The sequence below is a fragment of the Dermochelys coriacea genome, chromosome 7 (genome assembly GCF_009764565.3).
Source record: "Dermochelys coriacea isolate rDerCor1 chromosome 7, rDerCor1.pri.v4, whole genome shotgun sequence".
In the NCBI taxonomy this organism is placed as follows: Eukaryota; Metazoa; Chordata; order Testudines; family Dermochelyidae; genus Dermochelys; species Dermochelys coriacea.
In genome coordinates, this window is record NC_050074.1 from 77,300,917 (window position 1) to 77,318,837 (window position 17,921).

General features: G+C 38.8%; 1 protein-coding gene and 1 long non-coding RNA gene across 6 annotated transcripts in view; one reads left to right on the plus strand and one right to left on the minus strand.

Annotated features, from left to right (window-relative positions):
• The window catches only part of ANK3 (ankyrin 3), a 540,818-nt gene that overhangs the window by 407,110 nt on the left and 115,787 nt on the right, over positions 1-17,921 (minus strand). The gene's annotated exons all lie outside the window — the stretch shown is intronic.
• On the plus strand, positions 10,382-17,334 carry LOC122461072. Its single transcript, XR_006282783.1, has 3 exons — positions 10,382-10,620; positions 14,282-14,287; positions 17,323-17,334. It is a non-coding gene; the product is annotated as an uncharacterized LOC122461072 (long non-coding RNA).

Consider the following 17,921-nt stretch of genomic DNA (forward strand, 5'->3'; position numbering starts at 1 on the left):
ATTTGTATATCAGACTCAAGCAGTTCCACCCTTTTACTAGCAAGTGGTGAGTAACCTAACTCCAAACTGTAGCAACCTTGTTTACTGAAGAATTTACTGGGACAGACATCCGCTAAGTCAGACAGCAGTGGAAAGGAAAGTGTTGGGGTCCAAAAATGTATGGGATGTAGAAAAGGAAGGCAGGAGTACATGGTGAAGAGTCCAAGATGAGATGAGGAAAGAAGACAATCAGTAAAGTGTGGGAGTTAAGGAATAAGAACGATTTAGGAATCAAGACAGCAGCAGCAGCAGGAGATTTAAAGAGATTTGGGATTGGCCAAAATGGGTCGACAGTCAAGAGCAATAAGACACGTATCCTTCCAATTTGAGAGCACTGTGACTGTCTAGTTTCCACTAGCCTTTAACAAGCCTGGTCCTGAAATTGGTCCCTTCATGTTCTGGTGCCTTGCCCTACTGCTAGATCTAAGTTATTTATAATTTCTAAAACAAGGTATAGGTTTGGGTTTCTAACTAATGTTAGATAACGGGTGTTTTTTTAAAAAAAAATAATATTTGGGTGGCATTCTGAATATGGAAAACAACAGAAATAAAATCTCTACTATTATTAGATAATAGCAAAACAAAGACCTTTAAATTATACAAAGAAATTAATTATAGTGGGAGATAAATAAATGTATTACAGTACATGCTATTAATCTTTAAACAACTCTGTAGATTTCCTAGAGGGATCTGTGCCACATTTCCATTTCCCTGTAGCTTGTCAGTTCTACCTGAAAGTACAATCTTTTGAACACAGAAAATTAGTGCTATTAGATTAAAGAAAGAAAGCTAAATAGTTTGAAATGAGAGCCTTAAAAATCAATGCAACTGTTACAATGATTAAAATCTTGTGAAACATGAGTATAAAGTGAAATCTTGATTGGGTTTTTTTTGTTATGTATTTACCACAACTGAAGAGCTGGGCCAGCTTTTATATAATGTTATTTCTAGACGATGAAGGAGAAACTCTCTTTCCCCTGTCCCAGCCAGATATGGTATGTTAATGGCTTTAAATCCACAAAAGCAAAATTGTAGTATATCAGATTGGAACAAATATTCAACACAATGTCTGGGGCTTTGGCCATGTGATTCTATTAACATACATGGGGATAAGGCTCCAGTTAAGTCTCCAAGTATCATACTGAACAACTGCCTCACTGTGCTACAAATTACTTTAAATCTTTCCAGGCCTATAAAATATAGGATTATTAGCTCAAAACAAAAAGGATGCCCTCATATTTGAAGGGTTTCAGAGTAGCAGCTGTGTTAGTCTGTATTCGCAAAAAGAAAAGGAGTACTTGTGGCACCTTAGAGACTAACAAATTTATTTGAGCATAAGCTTTCATGAGCTACAGCTCACTTCATCAGATGCATTTGCAACTCCTTATACAATACAGTAGATGACATTAAAATATTGATGCAAATTGCTGGGACAATCCTTTCAAATGCCAGTTTCCAAAGAGTTAACTCCATACAGAAACTATTGATAGATTGACTGATTTAAGAGGACACTTTCCTTCCTTTCCATTCCCCACTCTGGCTTCCCTCCCGGGAAACAGATTCTCAGATTATATCCTTCCTGCTTTAAATCCACTCAGGCCATCTTTACCAGTCAAGGATCCCTGAACAGCTGGATATAGCCAAGCCACACCCTATAATGACATCATGCCCAGGGTAGACATTCCCTAATCAGTTCTGCCTTCCCCTGCATTCAATTTGACCATCTTTCATCTGTTAGCTCTGCTCCTTATTCAGTCGAGGCACTCCAGACCAACAGCGGGTAAGACTAATAAATCTGCTCTTCCCTCATTATTCTCTATTAAGGGGCTTATACTTATACTGTATAGCAATGGAAGTGTAGAAAGTGGATATAGATAGATTCATTGCTATCATTACAGCTTGTAAATGATACTGTGAAATTTAAAACAGCCTGCTCAAACAGCACAAGGATTGATGGGTTACATGTAATAGGCATCCACTTCTGGGATCACAAAAATTGCTAGAATGGCCCATCCACACAAAGCACACAGTTTAAAAAGGTAATTGTTTGCCCATGCAAACATACTTTTAATCATACTTTACAAACATTTTTAAAACAGAAATTTTATCACATGGTTGAGGATTCATATTCTAAGAGAAAACTATACCTAAACAACCAAAGGGGAAAAAAGGCCCTGCATAATTAAGAAGCAGGGAGATACAGAGACCTACATGTTGACCTCTTTATATATTTGTAAGGTGTTCAGATTCTACAATGACAAACATAATACAAGTATTTCAAAAAACAGAATGGCTGCTATCAAAAATGTATAGCTCTTGCTCTCTCAGACTCACATGTGTAGTCTTATATACACCTATATATGATGAGTAACTTAAATTAATGGAGAATATTTCTTCTAGAACCGGCCAAGATGTAGGATTTCCATGTTTTGAGAAATTGTAGCATTTTAAAATAGGATTTCAGGCCAAACTGGAACACAACCAAATTTTTCAAAATTTTTGGCAACTGGAAATCTTGAAAAATAAATTGTTTCAGAAACACTGACAAATGAAATTTGCTCCAAGACCGGCAGCTGCTGAGTGAAACTGACATTCTTGTAATAGCAACAGGGGCAGCGAAACTGGTAAGAATGGCCTGGGAATCTAGAAGCTCTAGCGTCCCTGGGTCACTCCACATGGCAGGGCTACCCCTGAACCACAGACTCTGGAAGCACATCCTAGGACCTCCAGGTTGCCAGCTCTGTGGCCATGAGACTGGAATCCCTAAGAGCTGCCACAGAGTTGGTTTGAACCAGGTCTTCTCAGGACTTCCAGGATTGCCAACCTTGCAGCTACAAAACAGAGAACCTGGAAACCCTGGAAAGCCCTATAAGGCAGAGCTGCAGACCCTAGAAGCTTGGAATATTGATTTGCCACAGCCCTGTTCTTGTTCCTCTTGCCGGACACAGACCAGGCTGCTATGTTTGGACACTGGGCCCATGTTCTTTTAAGCTCCGCTTTTGAGCCCCCTAGACCCTCCAGTAGCTTAACCATATCTTTTCCCAGAGCCCCACTCCAGTTTATATTTTACCACTTCATGGACACATGATAACTGAGGCAAACAGATGCAGACTTTGCAAAAGGATTTCTAAAATCAATCACTCTTTACTTTAGACAGCACAAGAGAAATACAGATCTATGCAAAATAAGAAATGGCTGTATGCAATTACTGCCTCAGTTTCCTCATCACTCTTGCATGTTCTTTGGGATTTGATCAGAGTCCCCTCCATTAAACTTCACTCCACCAGCACACATTTCTCTTCCTGTTCTGGTCAATCAGAGAGAACTATGCCAAGCAGTAGTTCTTTTATAGCTTCTAGTCTCCTTTGTCATGTGGCCTCTGGTCAAACTCAACCCCCACGTAAGATGATTAAAGTCCATCATATCAGGTGATCTATTGCTTGATCTCCCTGGAGTCCACACTTGAAAAACTGGTTTGTCCTAGGTAGTAGCTAGCTCTTTATCCAAGGATACTTTCATTTGAATAGAAGACCAACCAAGAGTAATAACCCTCCATGGTTTACCTGTTGCCAGGTGCAAGAATTTTTCTTCCCACTTTCTGTGACGTTTAGCTCAATATGGAGACTAAAGAGCCAAAGTGGAGGCACAGAACAGTCTTATCAAAATGGTGTTCAGATTACAAAACAGAGTTTGTCATTTCATATAGATACATACAGAAAGGTCATGATTTCAAATGGATACGAAGTTGTACCTAAACAGTCTCCAAATTGCCAAATATACAGCAAAGAAGCCATTTCTGTTGCCTATAAAAGTTTTTACTTTGATTTCTGAAAGAAAATGTACACATCTTGTCACCAAAATAAAATGACTGACACTTTGCTAAATTTAAATAATCCAAATAATTACCGCAAGCCAATTTATTCAGTAGCCTGAGCTAATGCCAGGATTAGCATTAACACAAAAAATCTACCATGGTGCAGAAAACAGCAATGTAGCCAGCATACTTTGGGGTACATTATGTAGTGAAATATAATCCAGTAAGATTTAAGTATTTCATATAGAAGCAAGAAAGAATTTCAAACTCCATACAAATAAAATTTGCCTTTCATGGTGTTTCCTTAGCTATCCTATACAAAGCCATACATATTCTGCATTTTCATAAACTTCGGGCCAGAACCTCAGCTGCAGCAAAGGAGAGCTCAGCACAACTGGGAGGATGCCATGTTTCCTTTTGCACTCCCCAGTCCAGAACATGCTCCGCACCCATCTGATTCCCCAGTGCAGTTTAGAGCAGCCATCATGTGCTCATGACCACAAGGGGCTGTTTTAGCAGCTAGGATGCAAGCAAACCTGATCACATGTCCTTCTGACTGGCCAAGACCCCTACACGAGTGGCCAATATGGCCACTTACCTCTACTCAAGGATCCCCCCCAACATAGGCAAAATCCTCCAGGAGCTTCTCTTTTTAACATTGCTGGTACAACACTATCTCTCATCTGAAATAAGAATGAGTGCATATGACAATTTTAAACACCACTAAAGATCAAAGATTTAAAAGTGCAATTACTTTAATATATTCAACCACCACTGGTATATATTGAAAATAGCAACTAATAATGTACGAGTTCCTTTATATTATGCAATGAAGTCGTTATCTCTTGCCAGCATTCTGTACTCCCTCTGATACACACACTCACCCCTCTGAAGCAACGGAAGTGTTGGATTTAAGTCAAAAATTTTAATCCTCCACCGGACGAGCCATCAGCTGAGTTCAAAATCATTCTTATTATATATCCTCATATCATGTTCACAAGACATGAAAGACTTTGGCTGTAATAAACTATTTTGTTCCTGGAAGCTAAAAAAATGATAGTGGCAGCATCGAGTTTTTCAGACTATAGTGCGAAGTTGCTAATCAATGTTAGGGCATTTGCTAGTTTAAATTTACTATTCCATTTGCAGAATTTCCCAGATTAAGTGTCGTGAATATTTCACATATCATAATACAGTTAATAACCACGGTTTGGTAAATGTTAAGATTTCTATCACACCAATAGTAATAGGTATCTTGATTCATCACAAAGGCAATCGAGCCTCTTTAACTGCTTTTGTACCAGACATGGGATTTGTACTTCAGCAGAATTTCGGTGTGTTTTAGAGACAGTCCACTATGTCAATGTGGGCAGCCTCAAACCATGACCCACATTGCTGATGATTGCAAAATGACTCAACTTCCTGGAGGTCTTCATGCCTTCAACATTGTTGATAAGAACGCAGTGGCTTGACTGGATTGCATATGCTAAATAAAATTACTTCACATGGGCAAGCCAATGGAGGATCAGCCCCCAGATGGCTAACTATGCAATTTTCAGGTAGATGCCTAATTATATAATTTTTGCTCATACTGATTACATTTACAATATTGAACTCATAATTGTTTGCAATCACAAAACTGTGGATCCAGAATGTGAAGTCTTTGCAAGTTCTATCCACCTTCAAGAGGCAGAAGTCATTTAGATTAACATTTTAAGATGGAAGAGAAAAAAAACAAAACATTTTGTCTCAGTTACTCCGTGTATGTAGTCCCTGTGGAAAATTCTTCCCCTGGGTCCAGATGAAAATACCCTTGGTGAAGTTTTGTAGTTTAAAACTTATTCTATAAATTGTGATATTGAATTCAATCCCTCAGTATTGCAGGAATGTATTTTTTTTCTTAACATCAATAAGAGTTGCACACACTCATCTGAAGTCAGAAGTTGGTCCTTTATTTGTCAGATACATTACAAACATTCTGCATCATTATGAGAACCCATATAATATGATGTATAGAATATGGGTCCAATTTCACAACCATTACCTCCCAAGTAGTGTTCCACTGGCTTCATGAATCATACATGTGTGAGAGTAAGAGGATGCTTCCACACTATAGCAAGCTGGAATCCTTGTAACGGATGGAAAATATAAAAGGTCAACAAGTCAAACTTCTGTTGAATGTCAATTATAGATAGGCTTCAAAATTTCTGGTTCTCTATGTGGCAGGTTACTTGCACATAATAGATATAGAATAACTTGGAGGAAAATATGCATTAATATTTTGTATATTAAAATATAAATAAATAAATAAATAGCAACATGTTTATTTCCCTGATAATACCGCTAAATGAAAAATTAATTTCAATGTATAAAATTATGAAAAAAATAAGGCAACATTAGATACCTTTTGTGTGTGTACTCTGTGGTATTAATATCAGTAAAACCATGTACTGCACAGTATGAATCGTGACATGATTCCTACTTCCATAGAATATAATTAATATGCAATAGCTTAATGAAGAAATTCTAAAGGTTATTTAAAAATCCCAACTGGGTGTTCATGCTCAAAGTATAAAATGAATCAGCCTATGTATAATTTTAAGTAAGAAACAGGCCCATTCCAGCAAGATGAGCATCCTCAGTTCTCAATTACTTTAGCGGAGGGCATTCAATACAATTTTCTGAGAAACTTGTATCTGGGGATCACATTGGATATTTTACAGGCAATCCTGTGAAGATCCAGGTAATTCTGAGCATGAGGGAACCCACTAACATACAGATTTTCAAGCATGTCTTCTTTTGTCCCACTCAAAACTCAATCCAACTTCTGCCAGTGTGAACTGAAATACTCCAGTCAAGTACAATATAATAGATTCCCTACAATCTGCATATAAAAGTACCTCATTATTAGAAACTTTCAAATTTCTGCTTTGGGGGAGGGGCGTGGAGCTGTGATTCAACCAATGTTTAAATTGCCACTTGACTAACATTAAACAATCATAGAAAAAGGTGGGTGAGGTAATATCTTTTACTGGATCAGGCTACTCTTCCTTGAATGGTTTCTTACAATACACGCTTATGATTTATGCTAAACAATCTGTTCCACCTTGTATTTTGCTGTGATGCTGCAAGTTCCTTTCCCAATGCTGAAGAAGAGCTTTGTGTGGCTCAAAAGCTTGTCTCTCTCTCACCAACAGAAGTTGGTCCAATAAAAGATATTATCTTACCACCATTTCTCTCTAATACCCTGGGACCAACATGGCTACAGCTGCACTGCATACAACAATGGTATGAGACTAGTCTATTCTGTAAAAATGTGTGGAACCCGTAAGAGTACCCTCAGTAGCAACAAGGCATTATAAACTCAAGCCAGGCACTCATAGCCTGAGCTTAAAAGAAGTAAAGGAAAGAAGTTTAAAAAGAAATCCTGGAGATTTATACTGCTCTAAAACAAAGGTTCTCAAACTGTGGTCCGTGGACCACCAGCAGTCCATGAGCTCCATTCAAGTGGTCCACAGATAGTTCCCTCTAAAGTGCATGCTTGGGCAGCAGCACACAAGAGAATGAAGGGCCACCCACTGAATAAGTGGAACTGCACAGGTGTGGCTCTGCTAATTAGGTGCCTGGACCATGGAGAAGATCCACATGTCAGGTGAGGTGGTGGCCTTGGAAGGAATAGGGTGCAGGTGGGAGGGGGCAGTGAGGTGAGAAGAGGGGGTAGAGGGAATTTGGGATGTGCAGGGATGTGGCGGCCAGAGAAAGAGGTGACTTTCCCCAGCTCTAGGGCTATAGCTGCTGGGGAGAGACTGCCCTCCTTCCCAGCCCCAGCTCTGTGGCTGCTGTAATGGGGGAGAGACCCGCTTCCCTCCCTGTCCCAGCCCGGTTGCTGCTGCAGTGGGGGAAAAAGGGAGAGACCTCCCTCCTTTCCAGCCCCAGCTCGGGAGCTGCCGCAGCGTGGGAGAGAGGGCACATCCATGGCATTAGAAAGGTAAGACTACTGATATTAAAATATGAGTTGTGTGCTTTTATTTGTAGATATATGTCAATTATTAAGAGGGTTTTTTTATATAGCTCAGTGGTTCCCAAACTTGTTCCGTCGCTTGTGAGGGGAAAGCCCCTGGTGGGCCAGGCTGGTTTGTTTACCTGCCGTGTCCACAGGTTCAGCCGATCGTAGCTCCCACTGGCCACGGTTCGCTGCTCCAGGCCAATGGGAGCTGCTGGAAGTAGCAGCTAGTACATCCCTCGGCCCACGCCACTTCCAGCAGCTTTTCCACTGCATGCATCCAATGAAGTGAGCTGTAGCTCACGAAAGCTTATGCTCAAATAAATTTGTTAGACTCTAAGGTGCCACAAGTACTCTTTTCTTTTTACATTTGGAAAGATCATTAAGTGGTCTGCCGAGACCCTCAGCAATTTTCAAGTGGTCCACGAAAAAAAAGTTTGAGAACCACTGCTCTGAAAGTTTCAACACTGAAGCCTGAATACTGAGTTTACTTGACAGAATGTCTACATTACATTAGCTCAAGCTAGGTATTTTATTAGGAGAAATAAGCTCAGAGCTATAGTCTGTTTTAGCTGCAGACCAATTAAACAGGGCTGAAGGTAAACACTTGGGATTTTAAACTATGCATATCGCTGCTGGTGGGGAAACACTAAAGGAAAATGTTACTGTTGAAGGTCCTAAAAAGAAAGCACAAACTAATACAGCATTGATTTCATTGCCTCTCCTTTGTTGTATGTGCCTTTCTAGAGTACTCTTCCAAGTGCAGCTGCAATTCAGTTAATTAAAATAGATCACTCATGTGGCCGTGTCAGGGGAGGATTACTCTTAGAACAATAAGGGAGAAGCTACCATGAAATGATGCTTGTCAGAACATTCAGTCAGACTTTTCAACAGAGATTGCTGTGCTCTAGAAAGAAATAACATTTTCAGAAACAGGCACAAAACAAAAATGTCTCAAACAATTAATTTCTTCTTGCACCAATTATAAATCCATCAATGATTTTGTTGGACTCATGTCCTTGAAAGAGTTTATTCTTCACAAGGACCCTCATTGTGAATGAAAAGGAATAGGGTAATGCCATTGGGAGGGACATTGCAGAAGTGTGTTTTAGTGAATTAAAGAATCAAGGCTGATGTTCAAACATAGGAATTATACTACTAAATAAATGGCCCAATGTCAAAAGTGCTGAGCCACTAACAGAACAACAGTTCCCACTGACTTCATTAGGAATTAGTGAATGCTAAACACTGGAAAATCAGAGCACTTATTTAGCAGTCTGACTCTAGACTCCTATTTTTGAAAATCTAGGCTTTAAATACTAAATTAACTTATAGCCCCTTCCCTCATTGTTAGTGTTAAGAATTTAATAATTACCCTCCCCATAGTGGTCTCAGCAACTCCTGGGTATTATGATACTTATTTGAAAGGGGGGGGGATTTGTTTTTACTACTTGTGTGAGATTCCTTTATTGTGCTCATGATAGCAAATGTAATATTAAAAAAACCCAGAGAATGACTATTCTACAGATTCTTGTTTCACATTCTACCTCCTAACAGGGTGCACTTCAAGCTCTGGACCTTAAACAGTAGGTGATATTTTTATGTGACATATTGCACCCTTGTGGATTGAAATTTATCTGTCTGTTTTAGAATTTGAGTCCTATACCCTCCAGTGTTCCAGCTCAGATATAGCCTCTGGTAGAGGCAACAAAGAATCAGATGATAGAACCCTAACTATTTTAGACATAAGGACCCTTAAACCATATTTTCACAATCACATGAGCGAGAGAGTAAGAGCATCTTTTCTCTTTTATTGTCTAATCTCTGAGTTGTAATTAATTAGAGAGACAGATGTGCCAGACATCAGGAAAATACACACACACACACACACAGATCCTCTTTTCTCTGAACTCCACATAGTTTTCATTTTTCTATTCTATTTTTCATTAGGTTTACCCCTAGAGATGCAAATTTTTTTTAAATGGGCGAATTAAAATAAATTTCAGTTCCCAAAGTTATGGGGACTCCTGAGTAAGTAAAGAAGACACGGGGAGGACATGTAACTGATTAGCTATTGGTTCAGTCAGCAACATAACTTGCCAATCCTAGGATCTTTATCTTTCAATGGAATCAGTACCTGGCATTACAATCCCTGAATTAGACTTGAAAGTCAAAATGTCAAGATTGTCACCTTCTTTCTGTCAACCTATTTGGCAAGTAGATGAGGTTTACACAAAGTGCACATAGTAAGGCAACTGACTGTTCCTTAAGTCATGAAACCAACAAAATTTCATGTTCTGAGTCCTGAATAGTCAGTTCAGAAATTACAACACATGTTGCACACAGTATTTACGGTCAGCTTTTGAAAACAATCAATTCAATGGGTTTCACCTGTCACATTGCACTCCATATGCTTTATGGAAATATGCTTCTGAATATGACATAACTGGAATATGCTTTATGCTAAATACCCCTTGCATGGTCATTAGAAAGCTTGTAATCTACTAAGTGTGTTCATCCTATTTGTTTGCATGTATTATTTCTATATCTAGAGTTAGGAGAATAAGATATAAACTTGCATCACTGGTGTAAACATATTAAGTGGAAGCCATTAAGGGTGCTCCAGAAACAATCAGTTGTAAATGGCCTTCCTTACTTGAAAGCATTCCTGTGTACCTGTGGGCCAGCCCAAGGGGAATGGAGACTAGAGGTCTTACTATGACATGTAACCATGTCACCTGATAATGAAATCCATCTTAAATCTGTAAAAGGTTCTATACCCATATAAATAAGAAGAAAACTAAGAAAGAAGAAGTGGGACCGCTAAACACTGAGGATGGAATGGAGGTCAAAAATAATCTAGGCATGGCCCAATATCTAAACAAATACTTTGCCTCAGTCTTTAATAAGGCTAAAGAGGATCTTAGGGATAATTGTAGGGTGACAAATGGGAATGAGGATATGGAGGTAGATATTACAGCTGAGGTAGAAGCAAAACTGAAACAGCTTAATGGGACTAAATCGGGAGGCCCAGATAATCTTCATCCAAGAATATTAAAGGAATTGGCACATTAAATTGCAAGCCCATTAGCAAGAATTTTTAATGACTCTGTAAACTCAGGGGTTGTACTGTATGACTGGAGAATTGCTAACATAGTTCCTATTTTTAAGAAAGGTAAAAAAAAAGCAATCAGTGTAACTATAGGCCTGTTAGTTTGACATCTGTAGCATGCAAGGTATTGGAAAAAATTTTGAAGGAGAAAGTAGTTAAGGACATTAAGGTCAATGGTAATTGGGACAAAATACGACATGGCTTTACGAAAGGTAGATCGTGTCAAACCAACCTGATCTCCTTCTTTGAGAAGGTAACAGATTTTTTAGACAAAGGAAATGCAGTGGATCTAATTTACCTAGATTTCAGTAAGGCATTTCTCCACATGGAGAATTATTAGCTAAATTGGAAAAGATGGGAGTCAATATGAAAACTGAAAGGTGGATAAGGAACTGGTTAAAGGGTAGACTACAGCGGGTCACACTGAAAGGTGAACTGTCAGATTGGAAGGAGGTTACTAATGGAATTCCTCAGGGATCGGTTTTGGGACCAATCTTATTTTATCCTTTTATTACTGACCTTGGCACAAAAAGCGGGAATGTGCTAATAAAGTTTACAGATGACACAAAGCTAGGAGGTATTGCCAATACAGAAAAGGACCGGGATATCATACAGGAAGATCTGGATGACCTTGTAAACTGGAGTAATAATAATAGGATGAAATTTAATAGTGAAAAGTGCAAGGTCATGCATTTAGGGATCAATAACAAGAATTTCTGTTATAAAATGGGAACGCATTACTTGGAAGTAACAGAGGAGAAGGACCTCAGATTACTGGTCAATCACAGGGTGACTATGAGCCTCCAATGTGATATGACCATCAAAAAAGCTAATGCGGTCTTGGGATGCAACAGGTGAAGTATTTGCAGTAGAGATAAGGAGGTGTTAGTACTCTTATACAAGGCACTGGGGAGACCTCATCTGGAATATTGTGTGCAGTTCTGGTCTCCCATGTTTAAGGATGAATTCAAACTGGAACAGGTACAGAGAAGGGCTACTAGGATGATCAGAGGAATGGAAAACCTGTCTTATGAAAGGAGACTTAATGAGCTTGGCTTGTTTAGCCTAACTAAAAGAAGGCTGAGAGGAGATATGATTGCTATCTACAAATATAGAGATAAATCCCATGGAGGGAGAAGAATTATTTAAGCTCAGTACCAATGTGGACACAAGAACAAATGGATATAAACTGGCCATCAGGAAGTTTAGATTTAAAATTAGATGAAGTTTTCTAACCGTCAGAGAGTGAAGTTCTGGAACAGCCTTCCAAGGGAAGAAGTGGGGGCAAACGACATATCTGGCTTCAAGACAAAGCTTGATAAGTTTATGGAGGAGATGATATGATGGGATAGCCTAATTTTGGCAATTAATTGATCTTCGACTACTTGCCGTGGATATGCCCAATGGCTTGTGATGGGATGTTAGATGGGGTGGGATCTGAGTTACTACAGAGAATTCTTTCCTGGGCGTCTGGCTGGTGAGTCTTGCCCACATGCTCAGGGTTAGCTGATCACCATATTTCGGGTCAGGAAGGAATTTTCCCCCAGGACAGATTGGAAGAGGCCCTGGGGATTTTTCACCTTCCCTTGCAGCGTGGGGCATGGGTCACTTGCTGGACGATTCTCTGCACCCTGAAGTCTTTAAACCACGATTTGAGGACTTCAGTAGCTCAGACATAAGTTAGGGGTTTGTTACAGGAGTTGGTGGGTGAGATTCTGTGGCCTGCATTGTGCAGGTCAGACTAGATGATCATAATGGTCCCTTCTGACCTTAAAATCTATGATTCTATACTTAAATCTGGACTCAGAGACACAAAAGATTCCTGACTTGTGCCAAAGCTATAAAAGAGCGTGGAGCAGGACAAAAGGGGCTGCAGTCATGAGAAAACCCCTGCTTACCACCTGAGATGTCTGCTGGAACTAACGAAGATTGTACCGGGGGAGCAATTGGGCGCAGACTAGGGAAGAGTCTAATCTGTGAAAGAAGCTTATTGGAGCATCTTTGAGGGTGAGATATTACCTGTAATCAGTCTCTTAATATATTAGGATTAGACTTGTGTGTTTTTGCTTTATGACTCACTTTACTCTGTCTGTTATTACTTGGAACCACTGAAGTCCCACTTTTTATACATAATAAAATCACTTTTGTTTATTAATAAACGCAGAGCAAGTGATTGATCGGGGGTGGGGCGAGGACAGCTGTGCATCTCTCTCTATCAGTGATATAGAGGTGGACAATTTATGAATTTGCCCTCTATAAGCTTTATACAGAGTAAAACAGATTTATTTGGGGTTCAGGTTCCCAGAATGGCTGAACACTGGGCGCTGGGAAAGTCCCTGTTAACTGAAAAGCCCCTGGATTGAGTGGCAGTTTCAGAGAACTGCAGAGAGGCATGGCCCAACCTTTGGGTCTGTGTTGGAGCTGACTGGAGTGTCTAACTCAGCAAGACAGAAGTGGAGGAGCGCCTGTTCTGGCAGGAGGGTTGTACTCAGTGGTATCCCAGCTCATCGAGTGACCATCTCAAGGGGAGTTTCCATGACCGAACCCATCACAGCACCATATAAATGACAGTTTACATACCGTACTTTATTTTCAATAAAAAAATTTGGTCAATTGATTGCAAAAGTAATCTTCATACAGGAGACGATTTCAGTTTAGAAGTTAACATGTTTTAGTGATGACAAGGCATATTAGCATTTGGCTGTGGGAAATCATTACTGCTATCCCAGGTGGCAAAAAATGTTGTAATGGGAAAAAATGAACAGTAAGACTTACTGTTTTGAAACGTGATCAAGTTTTGCCCTTTCTTGCAAAGATTCTGTGTAAGTGTGGGCCAATATTTGAAAGGTTAAAAAAATAAGTCTATTCAAAATACTACTCTGATGTTGTACAAAGATATTTCCTCTATAGCTTCCTCCTAATGTTCTCACAGTTTAATAATTCTAAAATCCTGAAGGATTAGCATACTCAAAATTTTTAAAAAAAGTCTTCCTCTGCTTTATACATTATCATCTTTCCTATCATAACCCACAGCGGATATGAAAAATAAAAGCAGGCATCTCAATTTTTTCTCAAATGTGTTTAGACCAAGAATAACAAGAAACAAACACTAAAAGGTAGGGCTGTCGATTAATCACAGTTAACTCACTAGATTAACTAAAAAATTAATTGCAATTAAAAAAATCAATCTCAATCAATCACAGTTTTAATCACACTCTTAAACAACAGAATACCAATTGAAATGTATTAAATATTTTGGATGTTTTCTACATTTTCAAATATATTGATTTCAATTACAACACAGAATACAAAGTGTACTGTGCTCACTTCATATTTATTTTATATTACAAATATTTGCACTGTAAAAATAAAATAAATTGTATTTTTAATTCACCTCATAAAAGTACCATAGTGCAATCTCCTTATCGTGAAAGCGCAACTTACCAATGTAGTTTTTTTTTACATAACTGCGCTCAAAAACAAAACAATGTCAAACTTTAGAGCCTACAAGTCCATCCAGTCCTACTTCTTGTGCAGCCAATCGCTAAGAGAAACCAGTTTGTTTACATTTGCAGGAGATAATGCTGCCTGTTTCTTGTTTACAATGTCATCTGAAAGTGAGAACAGACATTCGCATGGCACTTTTGTAGCCAGCATTGCAGGGTATTTACGTATCAGATATGCTAAACATTCAAATGCCCCTTCATGCTTTGGCCACCATTCCAGAGGACATGCTTCCATGTTGACGATGCTCGTTAAAAAAAATAATGTGTTAATTGCATTTGTGACTAAACTCCTTGCGAGAGAATTGTATGTCTCCTGCTCAGTGTTTTATCCTCATTCTGCCATATATTTCATGTTATAGCAATCTCTGACGATGACCCAGCATGTTGTTCATTTTAAGAACACTTTCACTGCAGAGTTAACAAAATGCAAAGAAGGTACCAATGTGAGATTTCTAAAGATAGCCACAGCACTCGACCCAAGCTTTAAGAATCTGAAGTGCCTTCCAAAATCTGAGAGGATCAGGATGTGGAGCATGCTTTCAGAAGTCTTAAGAGAACAATACTCAGATATGGAAACACAGAATCCGAACCACCAAAAAAAGAAAATCATCCTTCTGCTGCAGGCATGTGACTCAGATGACAAAAGTGAACATGTGTTGGTCTGCACTGCTTTGGATCATTATCAGGCAGAACCCATCATCAGCATGGACACACATCTTTTGGAATGGTGGTTGAAGCATGAAGGGACATATGAATCTGGCACGTAAATATCTTGCAATGCCAGTTACAACAGTGCCATATGAATGCCTGTTCTCACTTTCAGGTGACATTGTAAACAAGAAGCAGGCAGCATTATCCCCTGCAAATGTAAACATACTTGTTTATCTGAATGAGTGGCTGAACAAGAAGTAGGACTGAGTGGACTTGTAGGCTCTAAAGTTTAACACTGTTTTATTTTTGAATGCAGTTTTTTGTATATAAAACTACATTTGTAAGTTCAACTCTCAACATAAAGAGATTGCACTACAGTACTTTTATTAAATGAACTGAAAAATACTATTTCTTTTATTTTTACAGTGAAAATATGTATAATAAATAAAGATAAAGTGTTTTTGTTGTTGTTTTTTCTCTTCTGCTGGTAATAGTTCACCTTACCTGATCACTCTCGTTACAGTGTATATGGTGTCATAAATATAAAGGGAAGGGTAACACCTTTAAAATCCAGAGGAAAAATCCTTTCACCTGTAAAGGGTTAAGAAGCTAGGATAACCTTGCTGGCACCTGACCACAATGACCAATGAGGAGACAAGATACTTTCAAAGCTGGAGGGGGGGAGAAACAAAGGGTCTCTGTCTGTCTGTGTGATGCTTTGGCCAGGGACAGAACAGGAACGGAGTCTTAGAATTTAGTAAGTAATCTAGCTAGATATGCGTTAGATTATGATTTCTTTAAATGGCTGAGAAAATTAAGCCGTGCTGAATAGAATGGATATTCCTGTCTTTGTGTCTTTTTTGTAACTTAAGGTTTTGCCTAGAGGGATTCTCTGTGTTTTGAATCTAATTACCCTGTAAGATATTTACCATCCTGATTTTACAGAGGTGATTCTTTTTACCTTTTCTTATATTAAAATTCTTCTTGTAAAAAATTGAATGCTTTTTTCATTGTTCTTAAGATCCAAGGGTTCGGGTCTGTGGTCACCTATGCAAACTGGTGAGGATTTTTATCAAGCCTTCCCCAGCCAGGGGGGTGCAAGGTTTTGGTGAGGATTTTAGGGGGAAAGATGTTTCCAAACAATGCTTTCCCAGTAAACCCAGTCAAACATTTGGTGGTGGCAGTGGAAGTCCAAGGGCAAAGGGTAAAATAGTTTATACCTTGGGGAAGTTTTAACCGAAGCTGGTAAAAGTAAGCTTAGGAGGTTTTCATGCAGGTCCCCACATCTGTACCCTTGCAAGAGTTCCCTAGAGTACCCTAAGAGGTACCTAGAGTTCAGAGTGGGGAAGGAACCTTGACATATGGTTACACCCATTGTTTCATGTTCTCTCTGTATATAACATCTCCCCACTGTATTTTTCACTGCATGCATCCAATGAAGTGAGCTGTAGCTCACAAAAGCTTATGCTCAAATAAGTTTGTTAGTCTCTAAGGTGCCACAAGTACTCCTTTTCTTTTCACTGGGACTGTATCAGAATGATTTTCTCAGATAGCCAGGAGAATTGAGAATTGAGATGGAATGGGAAGGAAGTTTGTTCTTCTTGCTAAAATAAATTAATTAGTGTAACACAGAGGAGAAGAATAAAGAGGAAGGAGAAATCCCCTGGTTAAATTTTAATCATTTAAGCCCTGGGCATAACAAAGATTGCATGAAGGACATGGCAGGAGGTGTAACTTGTATTTTATAATTTAATTTCCAAAACTCAATCATTCCTAACTTTTCTGATGAAGACTGGGGCGGGGGGTTGGCATTTAACACTTCAGCCATTGGTGCATTTTCTGTTATCTTTCCCTCTTCATTGAGTAAAGGGTCTCCCTGTCCTTGTCTTCCTCTTGCTTCTCATGTATTTATAAAATGCTCTCTTACCCTTTATATCCCTAGCTAATTTAATCTCATCTTGTGCCTTAGCCTTTCTAATTTTGTCCCTACCTGCTTGTGTTGTTTTCTTTTTATATTCAACCTTTGTAATCTGACAATTTCCATTTTTTGTATGACTCTTTTTTTGAGTTTCAGGTCATTGAAGATCTCTTGGGTAAGCCAGGGTGGCCTCTCACCATAGTTTCCTGTGCATTTGGATAGTTTGCTCTTGTGCCCATAATAATGTCTCTTTAAAAAACTGCCAAATCTCCTGAACAGTTTTCCTTTAGACTTGCTTCCTCTGTGATCTTACCTACTGAATGAAATGGCATAGAAATTGTGCAGTGGTGATAAGTGCAAAGGATTAGTTCAATGAGAGAAAATGCATCTAGCTGTGATGACGGCTTCTCAGTTATTCTTTATTGTTAGCTCAAACACTAGAGGGCAATACAGAAGAAGAGTCTGCATCTGCATCTCTGTGCAATCTAAAGTCTGGTATTGTTCTGCTGTCACTATTGTTATTCCAATGTAAAATGGGCTCATGTTCTTAGAAGATTTTCTCTAAAACAAAAACCTTTCTTGATAGACTTATCTGGAAACACCTGAAATCCATACGATTTAAAAAACAAAATACTGTAACCACGGCTTTGACAAAAATAACAACTTGGTGATAATACTGTAGGTCAATAGGTTCTGTTTACTTCCATTTAGGCCAGTATAAATGTACACTCTAAAAATTCTTTACTGAATTGGGGCCTTAGTTTTTATCCCGATTTTAAATGTGTTGATCATTTAATCAGTACAGCACTTAAATGTGCGTGTAAAGTTAAGGAATGCTTAACTGTATTAGTTTATTACAGGCCATTAGTGTATTTTCA